This window comes from Notamacropus eugenii, chromosome 5 (assembly GCF_028372415.1).
Source record: "Notamacropus eugenii isolate mMacEug1 chromosome 5, mMacEug1.pri_v2, whole genome shotgun sequence".
Taxonomy (NCBI): Eukaryota; Metazoa; Chordata; class Mammalia; order Diprotodontia; family Macropodidae; genus Notamacropus; species Notamacropus eugenii.
This window is the reverse complement of record NC_092876.1, coordinates 33,627,386-33,642,415: the sequence shown is the minus strand read 5'-3', so window position 1 is coordinate 33,642,415 and position 15,030 is coordinate 33,627,386. Positions and strand designations below refer to the sequence as shown.

Sequence of the window (15,030 nt, the reverse complement as noted above, 5' to 3'; positions counted from 1 at the left end):
AAATCCAAGCCTTCCTGACTCCAAGTCCGATGCTCCAGCACACAGCTGTATCCTAAAGGTATGACAGATATAGGGAAGGAGTTAAGGATAGAGGGATGAAAGAAAGTAAGGTCAGAGATACAGAGTGAAGTACTGAATACAAGTAGAGAAGGAAAAAAGAGCAGGAGTGGACTGCAGGTGAAGGGAGGTAAGGCCAGAAGGGTGGAGGAAGATGGCCAAGGACAAAGGTGTGGCCCTCAGGGTGCCTCTCCCTGGCCTCACCTCAGGGCACTCGTCTGAGGTGGGTGTGGGGCTATAAGGTCTCGTGGGGCCCCTGGCACATCTGAAGCAGTCCTGACAGGCTGGGCCTGTTTTTCTGGATTTGAGACCTCATGTTGTCCCTCCCAGGGACCTGGCCCCGATCCAACCCTTACTGATACCTCTCATGTCCAGGTGTGGGAGCTCCCAGAAAAGCTCCACTCAGACCTTGCCCCATACCCAGGCTGGCAGGTCCTCAGGGGCGTTGTTCCAAGCCCAGCCCAGCCCAGCCCAGCTTAGTTTGAGATTCACAAGGATCCCCCAGGTATGGAAGAAACCACAGTTCTCCTGGCCTGAGACCAAGGCTGCTGCCTACCAAGTGGGAGGAGTAGTCTGAAAGTGACCCAATGTCAAGGGAAGACCTGGCATGTTCAAGATTTGGCTTGGGGCTGGGCATAGAAAAGACTTGAAAATACACAGAGAATCATGCTGAACCATTAAATCCCACCAGGCATTCCTAGGCTGGAGGAGCTGGACACGGTAGAGTATAGGAAAGAGGGAAAATGTGAATTAGACAAAATCAGAGAGAACATGGGCACCCAAGGAAACAGAGAGAGAGAGTGGGAGGATGGATGTATAAAAGAGGGAGAAGGGGAGAACGATAAAAGAGGGAGAGAGACAGAAAAGGAAGGAGACAGAGAAGGAGGGAGACAGAGGGAAGGAGAGATGGAGAGGCATGCAGAAAGAGAGACAGAGGAAGAAAGAGAGAGGAAAAGAATGAGAGGAAGAGGAGGAAGAAGGAAAGGCAAGAGAGGGAGAGAGCACACATGAAAGTGGGAGTGAGAGGATGAATGTGTGGGAGAGGAAGAAAGAGCCATTGAGGAGAAAGGAGGGAGGGTGAGTGAGGAGTGGAAAGTAAACAAGAAGAGAGGGGGAAGGGAAAAGAGAAAGGGGGAGGAAGGAAAATAGGAGAGAAGGAAAGAGAGAGGTATAATATGAATGTGAGAGATATGTTTATGAATGTGTGAGGGAGAGACACAGACAGAGAAAGATAGAGACAGAGAAAGAGAGTGAGAGAGACAGACAGACAGAGAGAGGGGAGAGAGAGAGAGGAGAGACAGATGAGGGGGACAAGGAGAGAGAAAGAGAGAGAGAGAAAAGAGGGAGAGGAGAGAGAGAAGAGAGAAGAGAGAGCAAGAGGGAGAGAAGAGAGATGAAAGAGAGAGAGAAGGAGAGAGAGAAGAGAGAAAGAAGGAGGGAAAGAGGAGGAGAGGGAGAAAGAGAGAGAGAGAGAGAGAGAAGCGAGGGAAAAAGAGAGAGACACAGAAAGAGAGTATGCAGCCAACTGGCCTGTTTCCACATGAGCTGTTGGTGCTCCTGGTTAGGAGCAGCAGGTGTATCTTTCTTCCCAGGCCACACCCAGGCCTCCTTTGGCAGTGAAGCTCAGAGGGAGACCTAAATTTGAAGGAGTGGCGGGGGAGGTTTGTCCCACCTGAGCCCTGCCAGGTGTGTTACAGCCCCTCTGACACTGAGTTTACCCAGAGGTCTCTCCCCACTCTCACTCATCCCCCATTGGGAGTTCCTTGGTTTTAATTAGACCATTAGATAACTGACAATGGCAGAGCCAACCTCCTCACACTTTTTCCAGTCAGAGTGTTGAAGAAAGGGGCCCAGGAAGAGACCAGATCCCAGGAAGGTTACCTCCACCCTCACCCTAGACCATGAGGCCTCCACACTGAAAAAGGTAGGCACAGTGAAAAAACACTCTACTGGGAGAGAAACTTATTGTTATTTGAGAGATAATAGAGCTGACAGACTGGGCTGGGGAGGTGGAGGGGCATGTGATTCCATTTGGGGGGGGCAGGTTGGTTGCATCCCTCCTTTCCTTGAAGCAGAGGCTGGATGTCCATGCACTGGACATGTCCCTTCCAAACCCCCAATCCTCTGATCTCTACCTCACCTCATCTCAGATTTCCTTCAAGGAGGGAGGGAAATGCTCCCCCCATTACCCCTTGCAAAATAAGCGAGGAGGGGCCCACTGGGTAAGAAATTTTTAACATGCTCCAGGCTGAGAATCTGCACACACACACACACACACACACACACACACACACACACACACACACACAGATGTGATATATAGTCAAATCCATCCTGGGATCCCTCTTTCCCAGGCTGGTATCAGCCAGAACCCCCTTGGACAGCTGCCAGCCTTGCTTCAGAAGCTTGGCACAGTGGTAGCCCTTCACTCATCTTCCTCCTACCCCTGGGGCAGGATTGGTATAAGTAGACCCCTGAGCCATGGCTGGGGAAAATTCTAGATCCAGTCCTACTGACAGAGTCAGGGGATGGTCTCTGACTAAAAGATCCAAATGACACCTTCCTCACCTGAAGGTGGCAATGGGTGTGTCAAGGAAATGATCACTCCAATCTTTGTTCTCCTTAAGGGGTAAAGAGAAGGCTGGAGAAAAGGTGGGGGAGAACTGTGCTCTGGTTAGGAGGGGGGACTTGAAGTGGGTTAACCAACCACCCAGCAGAAGAGTTCCTGATGGCCTCCAATCAACCAATCGGCAAGCATTTCTTAAGCTCCCACTCGTCTTGGCCCAGGAGATACAGACCTAAACAAAGATGGTTCCTGATGTCTGGGAGCATGAATTCCCCCAGGCTAAAATTGAGACCATTCCCAGAGATCCCTTATCTCCCCTCTTCCTCATCTTCCATCAGTCCAGTGTCCTCTGTCATCCCCATTCTTTGACTTCTTTTCTATCCTTCCTTCTCTCCTGGCTCCTTCCCTCCTGCCCACAAACATGCCCATGTTACCCCTGTCTCAAAAACACCCCTCACTTGATCCTTCCATTCCTGCTAAGTATGGCCCTATTTCTTTCCTGACCTTTGTAACTAAACTCCTAGGAAAAGACCCTCTATGATTGGTGCCTCCACTTCCTCTCCTCTCTCTTAGCCCCTTACAATCCAGCTTCTGATCCTATCATCCCCCACCCCCAACAGACCAGTGTTCACTTAATTGCCAAGTCCAATGACTTTTCTCAATCCCCATTCTCCTCCACCTCTTTGCAGCCTTTGATCCTGTATATCACTCTCTCCTCTCTAGGCTTTCAGGACCCCCTCCCCCCCACCTGTCACCACTCCTTCCCTCTCTCCTTTGCTGGATCCTCCTCCAGATCATGCCCTCTGACCCTAAGTGTCCCCCAGGGTTCTGTACTGGACCCTCTTCTCTTCTCCCTCCATACTTCACTTGGGGATCTCATCAACTTCCATGGATTTAATGACCATGTGTCTCTGTGCTAATGATTCTCACATCTACTTCCCTGCCCCAGTCTCTCTGCTGACCTCCAATCTCACATCTCCATATGCCTTTCTGACATCTCAATCTGGAAGTCCAGTAGACTTCTTAAATTCAGTATGAACAAAACAGAACCTAGCATCTTTCCCCTAAATGCTCCCTCCTTCTACCTTCCCTAGTACTGGAGAAGGCAGCACCATCCTCCCAGTCCCTCAGGCCCTCATCTGGACTCCTTCTCCCATTCTCTCAACCCCTCCCCAACATCCAGGCTGTCACCAAGGCCTGGCAATGTCATCTCTGAAGCATCTCCTGAAAACAGTCCTTTCTCTGTCCTGACATCAACCTACCCCAGTCCAGGCCTTGGCCCCCTTCTGCCTAGACTTGCAGTAGTTGCTGGGAGACTTGCCTGCCTCAAGTCTCCCCCACTGCAGTTCACCTTCCATTGAGCCACCAAAGTGATTTTCCTAAAATGAAGGTCCAATCATGTCACCCCCCCCCCCCCCAATAAACTTGAGTGGCTCCCTATTGCCTCAAGGATCAAAGGCAAAATGCTCCTTTGCATGGCATTCAAAACCCTTCATCACCCACCCCCCTCCTACTTTCCAGTCTCCTTACACTTCCCTCCTCAACACAGACTTTGATCCAGCTCCTCTGGCCTTCTGGCTGTTCCATGAACAAGATATTCCATCGTTCAGCTCCCAGGCATTCTCTCCAGCTACCCCCTCCTCCCCCCATGCCTGGAATGCTTTCCCTCCTCTCCTCTGACTACTGTCCTCCCCAGGGAGGCTTCCTTTATGTCCCAACTAAAATCCCACCTCTATGAGAAGCCTTCCCTAACCCCTCTTCCTCCCAGGGCCTTCCCCGGTAAATGATCTCCTGTTTAACCTGTGTCTAGTTTGCTCTGTATGTCTGTAGGATTGTTCTCCCATAAGATGGGAAGCTCCTTGAGGGCAGGGACTGTGTTTTGCCTCTTTTTGTATTCTCCATTTAGCATAGCGCCTGAGGGCACATAGTAGGCACTTTATAAATGTTTATTGATTGATCACTTTGTTCCCTAGAACTGGAATGTTCTCTTTTCCTCCAGTTTCTGCTTTTTGGGTTCCAAGCATCATTAAGTGCCCTCTCCTCCAGGAAGCTAGATGCTCATCCCCCTTTCCCCTCTTCCCACTTTGGTTCACCCCTAGGTCTAATTTGCACCTCTCAAAGACTCTCTTTACTTTATATTTGGGGTTATAGTTACTTCGGTGTTTCCTAATTCCCTTAACCACCAGGGCTCTGCACACAGTAGGCACTTAATCCAGGGTGGTTAGTTATGCTGGGTCTACACTGTAGCATTTTCCCCATTTGAGGGGAGGCAGAGGAGGGAAGGGTGTGTTCCAAGCTCCAGAGAGTAGTGTCTACACTCCTGGAGGTGACAAGATATCATGACAAATCAAGGGGTACCTAGAAAGGGGTTACTACTTCACTATCCCATCTTGCTGGAGGACAGCCCAGAGGCTGCTCAGGAAAAGGCTAGGAGGACAGGATGACCTCCAGCCTTCTTGGTAAGAGGGAACGGAGGACCATGTCCTCTCTGTCGTACCTGCTGAGGATGGGAGGAGTATCACCTGCTGGGGAGGAGGGAGGAGCACCATTGTTCAGGGAGCACCTGTTCAGGGAGAGGGAAAGAGGGGAGAGCACTCTCTTGAGAAGATCTCTACTCTCTAAACAGTAGAGGATGGAGGAGCACAGTGTTTTCTGCTGGGATGGGGGAGCATTGTCTTACCCATTGGCCAGGACAAAGGGTGCTGAGGATAGGGAGATCTGAGAGAGGAAGCTGGCATGGGCACACCCTATTTGTAAAAACAAAAAGAGCCTCCTTTTTTCCATTATATTTAATTTTTTCTAATTACATGTAAAGACAAATTTGAACATTCGTTTTTAAAAATCTCGAGTTCCAAATTTTCTCCTTCCCTTCCTCTCTCCCTCAACTCCCCCCTTCCTAAGAGGGTAGACAATTTGATAGGAGATTCTTCTTTAGAACAGAAATCCCTTCATTTCTCTACCGCCTCCCCCACCTTTCTGAAGCCCCAGAGGGGTAGCTGACAAGAAGCAGGCTGCTTCACTTTCCTCCCACTCCCTAAAAGAAGAGTCTTTTATCCACTACAGCCCCCTTCCAATTCTACAGCCATAATCAGATCAGTATTTATTGCTTCTAGAAAGGATAGGTTCCTCCGCTCTCCAACCCCTCCCCCATCCAGAACCCCACTCCACACGTATAGTCTCCCCCCCATTAGAGTGTAATGGTCAGGGACTGTCTTTGTATTTACACCCATAGTACTTGGCACATAGTAATCAACTAGGTGGCGCAGTAGATAGAGCATTGTGGTCTAGAGTCAAGAAGACCTGAGTTCAAATCCAGCCTCAGACACTTTGTAGCTATGAGAACCTGGGCAAGTCACTTCATCCTGTTTGCTTCAGTTTCCTTATCTGTAAAATGAACTGCAGAAGGAAATGGCAAACCACTCTAGTATCTCTGCCAAGAAAAACCCCAAATGGGGTCCAGAAGTGTTGGACATGACTGGACAATGAGGCGATTAATAGATGCTTTTTGACTCTGCCCTGATCTAACGTACTGCACATGGACATTTTATTTGCCAGGGGTCCAAAAAAGGACATCATTTAAGAAAAGCGGCTTGAAAGAGAGTTCTGAGGACCTGATAGAAGACAGCCCCTCAGACAGATGGACTGAGAAGACTGTCTGAAAGCTGAGCAGGGTCAGGAGCCCTGACTGCAGGTGGGGGAAGCTGAACCACTTTCCAGCAGTTCATAGGAGCATAGAAGGGACCTCAAGGGTCCAAAGCCCCCCTCCCCATTTGACAGATGAGGAAACTGAGACTTTGACTTGGCCAACATCACACAGGTAGTGAGTCACTGAATTCAGCTAGGTAATCTGACCTCTCTTTCCATAGGCATCAAGGACAGGATTCCCTGGGAAAGTTGTCTCTCTAGTTTTCTCTTTCCAACGCCCACCTCTCTTTGCTCCAACCAGGCCCCAGGCAGGGAGAGATCTGAGAGTCTATGCCTCAGTCGGCTCCATATTGCCCCCTTGGCTCCTTCAGGTGGATGTTTTTCTTTCACAGGACCTCCTCCCCCATCACAGACCTAGAATCCTCTGATCCATAAGCAAGCATTAATTCAGCACCTACTATCTGCCAGGCACTCTGCTAGGAACTATGGGAAACAAAGGGAAAAATGAAACAACTTGACACCAAGAAGCTTACATTCCTTCTAATCAGAGAATTGGCACATTGGAATGGATCTAGGTCGTCGAATCCAAACCATACCTGAAAAAAGAATCTTCTCTAAGACATTTTAGAGGAGCAATGGCTTGAAGACCTCAAACCTGGGCTTTCCCAAGCTCCCAAGGTGGCCCATTCCACATGAGGATTTGTTGTTGCTGTTGAGCTGAGTTTGAATCTTCGTGACCCCATTTGGGATTTTCTTGGCAGACATACTGGAACAGTTTGCAATTTCCTTCTCCAGCTCATTTTAAAGATGAAGAAACTGAGTCAAACAAGGTTAAAGAACTTGTCCAGGGTCATGGAGCTAGTAAGTGTCTGAGGCTGAATTTGAACTCATGAAGATGAGTCTTTCTGGAGCTCTGAGCACTGTGGCACCCCTTAGCTGTTCTCCATGTTGAGATAGCTCTATTAGAAAGTGTTTCCTTTACATTGAGCCTAAATGGCCTTCCTCCAACTCTAGCTTTGCCTTCATTTCCTCCCACATTCCCTTCCAGGCTCTGAGGCTCCCAACTTTCCTCTACACTTCCAGGTCTTCTCTCTGGCTTTCCCTCTGTTTGATCAGTTCTCCCCAGACTTGCCATTGTATGGAACACCTTGGCCAGCCACATTCTCTCTTTCATTCATCTCCACCCTACCCCTTACACTCTCCCAGTTTTGTGTCCCACCCTAGCCTGTACTTTCATCCCTCTCCCTTACTCCACTTCCATATTCTTTTCCTCTTTATACATGATCTTTCCCATTGGAGTATAAAATTCCTTGAGGGCAAAAACTGTCTTTCTGCTTGAATGTGTATTCCCAGCAGCTACCACAGGGCTCAGCATATGATCATTGCCGAGTAAAGGCTTGTTGACTTGCCTTGTCTTTCCTGGGGTAGAATGGGAAGACAAGCACAAACTAGGTGACTTCTTTTCTCACATAACATCCCCTCAGACACTGGAAGGCAGGTCTTACAGAGGCCCACAGCTTTAGGATTGGAAGGGGCTTTAAGGTTCATCATCCTTTTGAGGAAACTGAGGCTGGGAACTTAAGAGATTTGCCCTTTGTCATCTAACAATTGTAAATATCAGAGGCAGGATCTGACCTCAGGTGTTCCTGCCTTGGGTCAAAGTCATACTCTATCCCCTACACCACACTAGCTCTACTTCTCCCTTCCTGGAGTTTTGTCTTCTCCTGGCTAAGCATCCCCATTTCCTTCCATTGGTCTTCATAGGGCCTAAATCCAAGGCCCTTCACAATTCAGAGAAAGTTCCTCTTCAGACATCACTGACGATGGTCAGCAGTGACAACCACCATCTTTTTTACTGAGATTGAGTTCATTCCAGGCTTTGACTAGGATGTGTTCAGATTTTCCTTCTGCTCATTTGTTTGGGGTTTCAATTCTCCAATAACTCTTTCTGCTTTGTCTCAGAAAGGAAAGAGGGAAGGAGGAAAGGAAGAAAGGAGGGGAAGAGAAAAGGGCAGAAGGATTTCCCAGCCGTCTCTGTGTGCTCTGCTGTGTGGACAGGTGAGGTTGCGGAAGTATGTGTGATAGGGATAGACTATATGATTGTGAGGTCAAAACAAACCAATTAAGATTTATTAAGTGTCTACTGTATACCTGGCACTGTAAGAATACAAAGAAAGGCAAAAAACATCCCCTTCTCTCAAGGAGCCCATAGTCTAATGGATACAACATACAAGCAACTAGGCACAAACATAGCAAGATGATGAAGTGTATAGAGCCCCAGGCCTGCAGTCAGGAAGACCTGAGTTTGAATCCAACCTCCGATACTTACTGCTTGTGTGACCCTAGGCAAGTCACTTTACTCTGCCTCATTTTCCTCATCTGTAAAATGAGCTGCAGAAGGAAATGGTGAATCGCTCTGCTATGTTTGCCAAGAAAGCCTCCTATGGGGTCACCAAGAGTAGGACATTATGGAAATCACTGAACAACCACAAACAAGACACAGGCAGGATAAACTGGAGAAAATCTTAGAGGAAAACACTAGCATTAATGGAGCTTGGGAAAGGTTTTTTGTAGAAGATGAGATTTTAGCCAAGAAATAAAGAAAGTGAGAGGATCCAGGAGGGTGGGATAGAGGGAGAGAATTCCAGCCATGGGGGACAACCAGTGAAAAAAGAGTTGGGAGAGGGGGTGTTTTGTTAGAAGAAAGATGTCACTGGATTCCAGAATAGGCAAAGGGGAGAAAGGTATAAGAAGACAAGAGAGGGAAGAGAGGGTAAGATTATATTCAGATGTTTCCAAGTCCTCATGACCCCATTGGGGGTTTTCTTGGCAGAGATACTGGAGTGGTTTGCCATTTCCTTTTCCAATTCATTTTACAAATAAGGAAACTGAGGCAAGCAGGGTGAAATGATTTGCCCAGGATCATAAAGCTAGACTATGTCTGAGGCTGGATTTGAACTTAGATCTTCCTGATTCTAAGTCCAGTGCTCTATTTAATGCACTTTGGATTATGGAGGGCTTTAAAAGGCAAATAGAGGGTGTTATATCTGATATTAGAAGGGATAGGAAACCACCGGTGTTCACTGAGTAGGAGAAGAAGGTGACATGGTCAGACCTGTGCTTTAGGAAGGTCACTTTGGTGGCCAAATGGAGCATGGATTGGAATGGGGAAAGACTTGAGGCAAGGAAACCAACCAGTAGTTATTGTAATAGTCCAGGCTTCAGATGATGAGGGGTCACCCCCAGGTAGTTAAAACATCAGAAGGGAGAAGGACATATACAGAGATGTTCAGTGAAGCGCACAACTGACAGAATTCTACGACATATTGGGTAATGAGGCAATGAGAGGGGGTGCAAAGTTGAGGATGACCCCTATATTTTGAGCCTGAGTGACTAAGAAAATAATAGAGCCTCAGCAGTAATAGGGAGGCTTAAAAGGGGGAGGGTTTGGGGGGAAATAAGGAGTTCAGTTTTGGCCATATTGAGTTTAGCATCCTTTCAAGACATTCAGTTCAAAAAGTCCAAGAGACAGTGGAAGACATGAGGTCTGGAGAGAATTTAGGGCTGGATAAGGAAAACTTGAGTTCAAATCTGGCCTCAGACACTTACCAGATTTTCAGCCCTGGGCAAGTCACTTCACCCTTAGTTTCCTCATCTGTAAAATGAGCTGGAGAGAGGAATGGCAAAACCCTGCCGTATCTTTGCCAAGAAAACCCCAAATGGAGTTACAAAGAGTTAGATGTGACTGAAACCATTGAATAACAATAAATAGATCTGAGGATTACTTACAAAGAGATAATCCTTGAGTCCAGGGGAGATGATGAAAGTGTCAAGTGAAATAGTATGGGGGGAGAAAGCTTAGAATCTGTCCATGGTTAGTGAGCTTGACCTGAAGCTCCACCAAAGGAGACAGAGCAGGAACAGTGGGGGCAGACAGGAAGATAACTAGGAGAGAGCCTGAGTAAAGTGAATTATCAAGGAGAAGGAGGTGGTCACCGGCATCAAAAGTTGCAGAGAAGTAAAGAAGGAGGAAAAAAGGCAATAAAGAGATTATTGGTAACTGGAATTTCAGTTGATGATGAGGTCAGAGGTCAGACTGCAAAAGAATTAAGAGAATGAGAGGGAAGGGATTGTCAAGGGGCTCCTCCCACAAAAGGAAGGAGAGAAATGGGACCACAGATCTCAGGGATGGACAGATTCAGAAAGGGTTTTTTGAGAATGGGGGAGAGAGACACGAGCATGTTTGTAGGCAATGGAAAGCAGGCAGCAGATGAGAAGAAATCAAAGCTAAATGAGAGAAGGGGGAAGTCACCTGGAAGAGCCGGGCCAGAGAGGGATCTCTTGTGCATGATCAGATAAGAGAAACCTAGAGTTCATAAATCTGGAAGTGAATCATTTGTGGGTAAAGAAAAGATCAAGGGTACAAGCATCTCTCCATGTTACTAAAGTTGGGTGGAAGAGTGCGCCATAGGAAATGAAGAAGGTGAAGAACTGGGATGTGCTTGAGATGAATCAGTCCCTTAGTATGAGCTCAAGTGTTAGGGAGAAGAGAAAGACTGAGCCATGGCCATGTACTGACTTCATTGAGGAAGGAAAAAAAGTAACCTGGAAATCTGCAGATAACAGCCACCAGAATCTTGATTGGGGGTTTATTATGGGTTGAATCAACCTCCAGAGAAAAGAGATGACTGAGTTATGGTGAAAAAAAGTAGCCATGGAATTGGTCATGAGGAGCCAAGAGCATTCTGACTTCCTCCACCATTTTTTCCCCCAGGCAAAGCTGCCTTCTGTCAGCCTGTACTTTTGGGGACCAGCTTGGAACCTTGTCTCTCCTCTTGTGCTCTGGCTGATCATGGACCACATGCAGGAACCTCCCTCAGGTCCTGAACTGGGGCAAGGTCTGATGGTCAGGCTGGTTGGATTAGAAGAGGAAGTGACTCTTTCTGGCTGAAAGGTCTTTCCCTGGACCTAGGAACACCCAAGACCAATTTGTTTTTTTTTTTTAACTTACATACAATTTTAGGCTTGGTTTAAAGGCCCCTTTATAGTCAAGTATACTATGCTTAGATTCTGGTCATCAGGAGTTAAGTCACTTCAACTCAGCCAACATCTATTAAAGTGCCTACTGTGTTCCAAGTACTGTGCTAAGCACCTTGCCCTGCCCTCAGTGGGGTTCATATTCTAGGTATTTGTCTGGTAAGGGTAGTGGGATCATGGGATCATAGACTGACAACTGAGACACCTTAGACACAATACACTCAAAAAGCATTTATTAAGCCCTGCTATGTGCTGGGCACTGGGGTTAAACTTGTTAAAAATAAATAAATAAACACAAAAATCAATCAGCAAATCATTCTCTTAAAAATTGAACAGTTTTGAGTTAGTTTTAGGGACTTGGAAGAGCACGGGTACCAGGAAATGACAAATTCTCCCACACCTTCTGTGACCTTTCATTCAACTCAATTCAGTTCTACAGTTCTACTTAAGGCAAACTGGAGGTTTGTAGTCCTAGGGTTAGGTGCTAGATGTACCAAGTTATCAGGGATCCATTCTCTGCCCTCAAAGAGCTTCCATTCTGTGTTTGCAAGTAATATACAAAAGGTATTTACTCCAAGGCTTCTTCCAGTCCAAAACCTAGTTACTGGACCTGAGGACTCAGAAGAATTTAACTTTTCTTCCCAGTAGCACCACTGTCCAGTGTGCTGAATACTTCATGTGGTCCATGACAAGTAGGTGAGCTTCTTCCATACTTCTCACTCCCAAGGCACTTTTCCCCAAAGAGGTTTTATTGTAGAGCTTTGCCCTTTCCTTCTTACCCTCTCTAATTCTAGACAAAATTAACAAATCAACTCTGCTTTCCATTACTATGGCCAATTTGCAATGTCCCATGACAGTACTACATCTCCTATCCCCATGCCTTTTCCCTGACTGTCCTCCACATCTGGAATGCTTTGCCCTCTCAACCCCTACTTCTAAATTTCATCTGGTTTCCTTCAAGAATCTGCTACAATCCCACCTTTAACATCCTCTTTCCAGCTGCTAACATTTCCTCTTCCAGATGACCTTCAAATAGTCTGTGTATGTCTCTTGAACTCACTGAGATATATAAAGACTGTCTCACCATTAGAGCATTCAAACTTCACCGCAAGGAGCACAGGTCTCATAGGCTGGCCACTTTGTTCACATACCAAATGTACATTTGTCTACGAGACTATTTTACTGAGAACTTAACCAAGAGGTCGAGAAGAAGAGATATAAGGACACTCTCAAGGTCTCTCTGAACAAGTGTGGAATTGATTGTGAGACATGGGAAACACTGGCACAGGACCACCCAACTGTGGCATGCCCACATCAAAGAAGGTGCTGTAAAATGAGAGATGCCCAAATTTAGAGCCATCTTCACTCCAAATGTTTGTGTGGACTATTTGTGCCCAAGCTGTGGTAAGCTCCTACTGGTCTGAGCAGCCACAGTCAGACACACTGTACCTTGACTCCAACAAAGTGAGGTCATTATGGTCCTCTTCCAGAATGAAGAATAACAACCAACAAACCATCAGAGCCCTAGAAGGCATGCTTCTTGAGAGCAAAGACTGTGAGGGATTTGAGTTCCTTTCTTTGCATTTTTTTTTTTTTTTGCCCTTTTTTGAGCTTAGCACATCCTGGCCTAGAATAAGTGCTTAATACATGTTTGTTGACCAACTGGCCACGAAAGAGAGCTTAGGTCTGACCAGTCACAAGAATGATTAGCAGAACCATAGGGCAGTGCATTTTCCTACCCTTTTCAACAGTAACTTATATATGTTCTCCCCCCTCCCATAGAAAGCAGGGACTGTTTCTGCTTTTTCTTTATATTCTGAACTCTCAGCACAGTAGTAAGCACGTAGTAAGCACATAATAAGCATGTAATAAATATGTTTTGACTGATTCTTGAATAAGTGTGTTGATCTATACCTACACACACACACACACATAAAACTCACACACATTCATGCTTGCACACACACATGGACATGTTTGGTTCTACTCATTACCCCCAGTAACTTTTTAAATAAAAATATCCCTTCTTAGATACTATGTGTGCTTTTCTATACATGTTGTCTTCATAAGAGTTAGCAGGTACATAGCATTTTGTGGTTTGCAAAGCATTTTAAAAATGTCATTTAATCCTTACAAAAACAATGTAAGACAGGTGCTATCATATCCTCATTTTACAGAGGAGGAAACTGAGGGAGACAGAGATTAAGTGACTTGTCCTGGGCCACATAGCTAGTAAATATCTGAGGCAGAATTTGAATTCAGGTCTCCCTGATGCTGAATTCAGCATTCTATCCACTGTGCCATGTAGCTGCCCCAGTGAGAATGTAAGCTCCTTGAGGCAGGGGCTGTCTAACATTCTGTACATGCATCTCCAGTGCTTGATACTCAGTAAATACTCAGTAAACACTTTCCTGACTCATTGATTCATTTGGTTATGGTCCATTCTGGAAGAGGACCAAAATGATGTCACTATGTTGGAGTTAAGGTACAGTGTGTCTGGCTGTGGCTGATCAAACCAGTAGGAGAATGGAAGGCTCTACCATAGCTTGGGCACGAATAGTTCACATGAACATTTGGGGTGAAGCTGGCTCTAAATTTGGGCATCTCACATTTCTTTTGAGCCATTGTAATTCTGCTTTGTTCATAAAGCACAGCACCTTCTCTGATGAGGGCACACCACACTGGGTTGTCCTGTATCAGTGTCTCCCATGTTTCATAATGGATTCCAAAGTTCTTCAGAGAGACCTTGAGAGTGTCCTTGTATCTCTTTCTGACCTCCATGTGAACTTTTACCTTGTATGACTTCTCTGTAAAATAGCTTTTAGACTAACACATTTTGGCATTCTACCATCAGAGGTAAGTTTGAATGCTTGGCAGTTTGGATCAAGAAAGGACCTCAGTGTCTGGTACCTTATCCTGCCAGGTGATTTTCAAATTCTTCCTAAGACAATTCACATGGAAGTCATTCAGTTTCCTGGCATGGTGTGGGTATCCTGTCCAGGTTTCACAGGTATACAACAATGAAGTCAGCACAACATCTGGGTAGACCTTCAGTCTGATACCTCTTCTCTCCCACACTTTCCTTCAGAGACTTCCAAATACTGAGCTAGCTCTGGCAATGTGTGTGTCAATCTCATCATTTATGTGGACATCCCTGGAAAGTACCAAGGTAAATAAATTTATCCATAGTATCCAAAATTTCTCCATTTATGGTAACCAATGGTTCCACATATGGATGGTGTGGTGCTGGCTGGTGGAGAAGCTGGCTGGTGGAGAAGCTATGTTTTGTTTTGTTTTTGGGTAGGCCAGAATTAGCACAAGCAGCAGAATCAATCCATATTCTATTGCAACTCAGCCTCAGAGGCTACACAATCATCTGCAAACAAAAAATCGTGCACCAACTCTCCTTCTTCTTTAGTCTTGGCTTGTAGCCTTTTCAAGTTAAATAATTTACTGTCAATGCAGTAGCTGACTTTGATGCTATTTTCATCCTTGCTGAAAGCATTTGGCAACACTGCTGAAAACATCATTCTAAAAAGCATGGAGCAAGTGCAGAACCTTGTCTTCTCCATTGGTGACTGGGAAAACAAGAGAGCCTGGGCAAGCATGCTGTCATGGAACTGGTGTAATATACCGATGTACTGTCCTGGGCAACCAAATTTTGACATCATTTTCCACTGGCCCTCATGACTGACAGTATCAAAGGCCTTGATCTGATTGATGAA

The 15,030-nt window shown here is 46.1% G+C and overlaps 1 long non-coding RNA gene across 1 annotated transcript; it reads left to right on the top strand.

The window, feature by feature from the left end:
• The first annotated feature begins 565 nt into the window (after positions 1–565).
• LOC140503977 (uncharacterized) lies at positions 566–14,468 on the top strand. The gene is made up of 4 exons (XR_011966927.1): positions 566–777; positions 1,886–1,981; positions 8,231–8,326; positions 11,043–14,468. It is a non-coding gene; the product is annotated as an uncharacterized lncRNA (long non-coding RNA).
• The last annotated feature ends 562 nt before the right edge of the window (positions 14,469–15,030 follow it).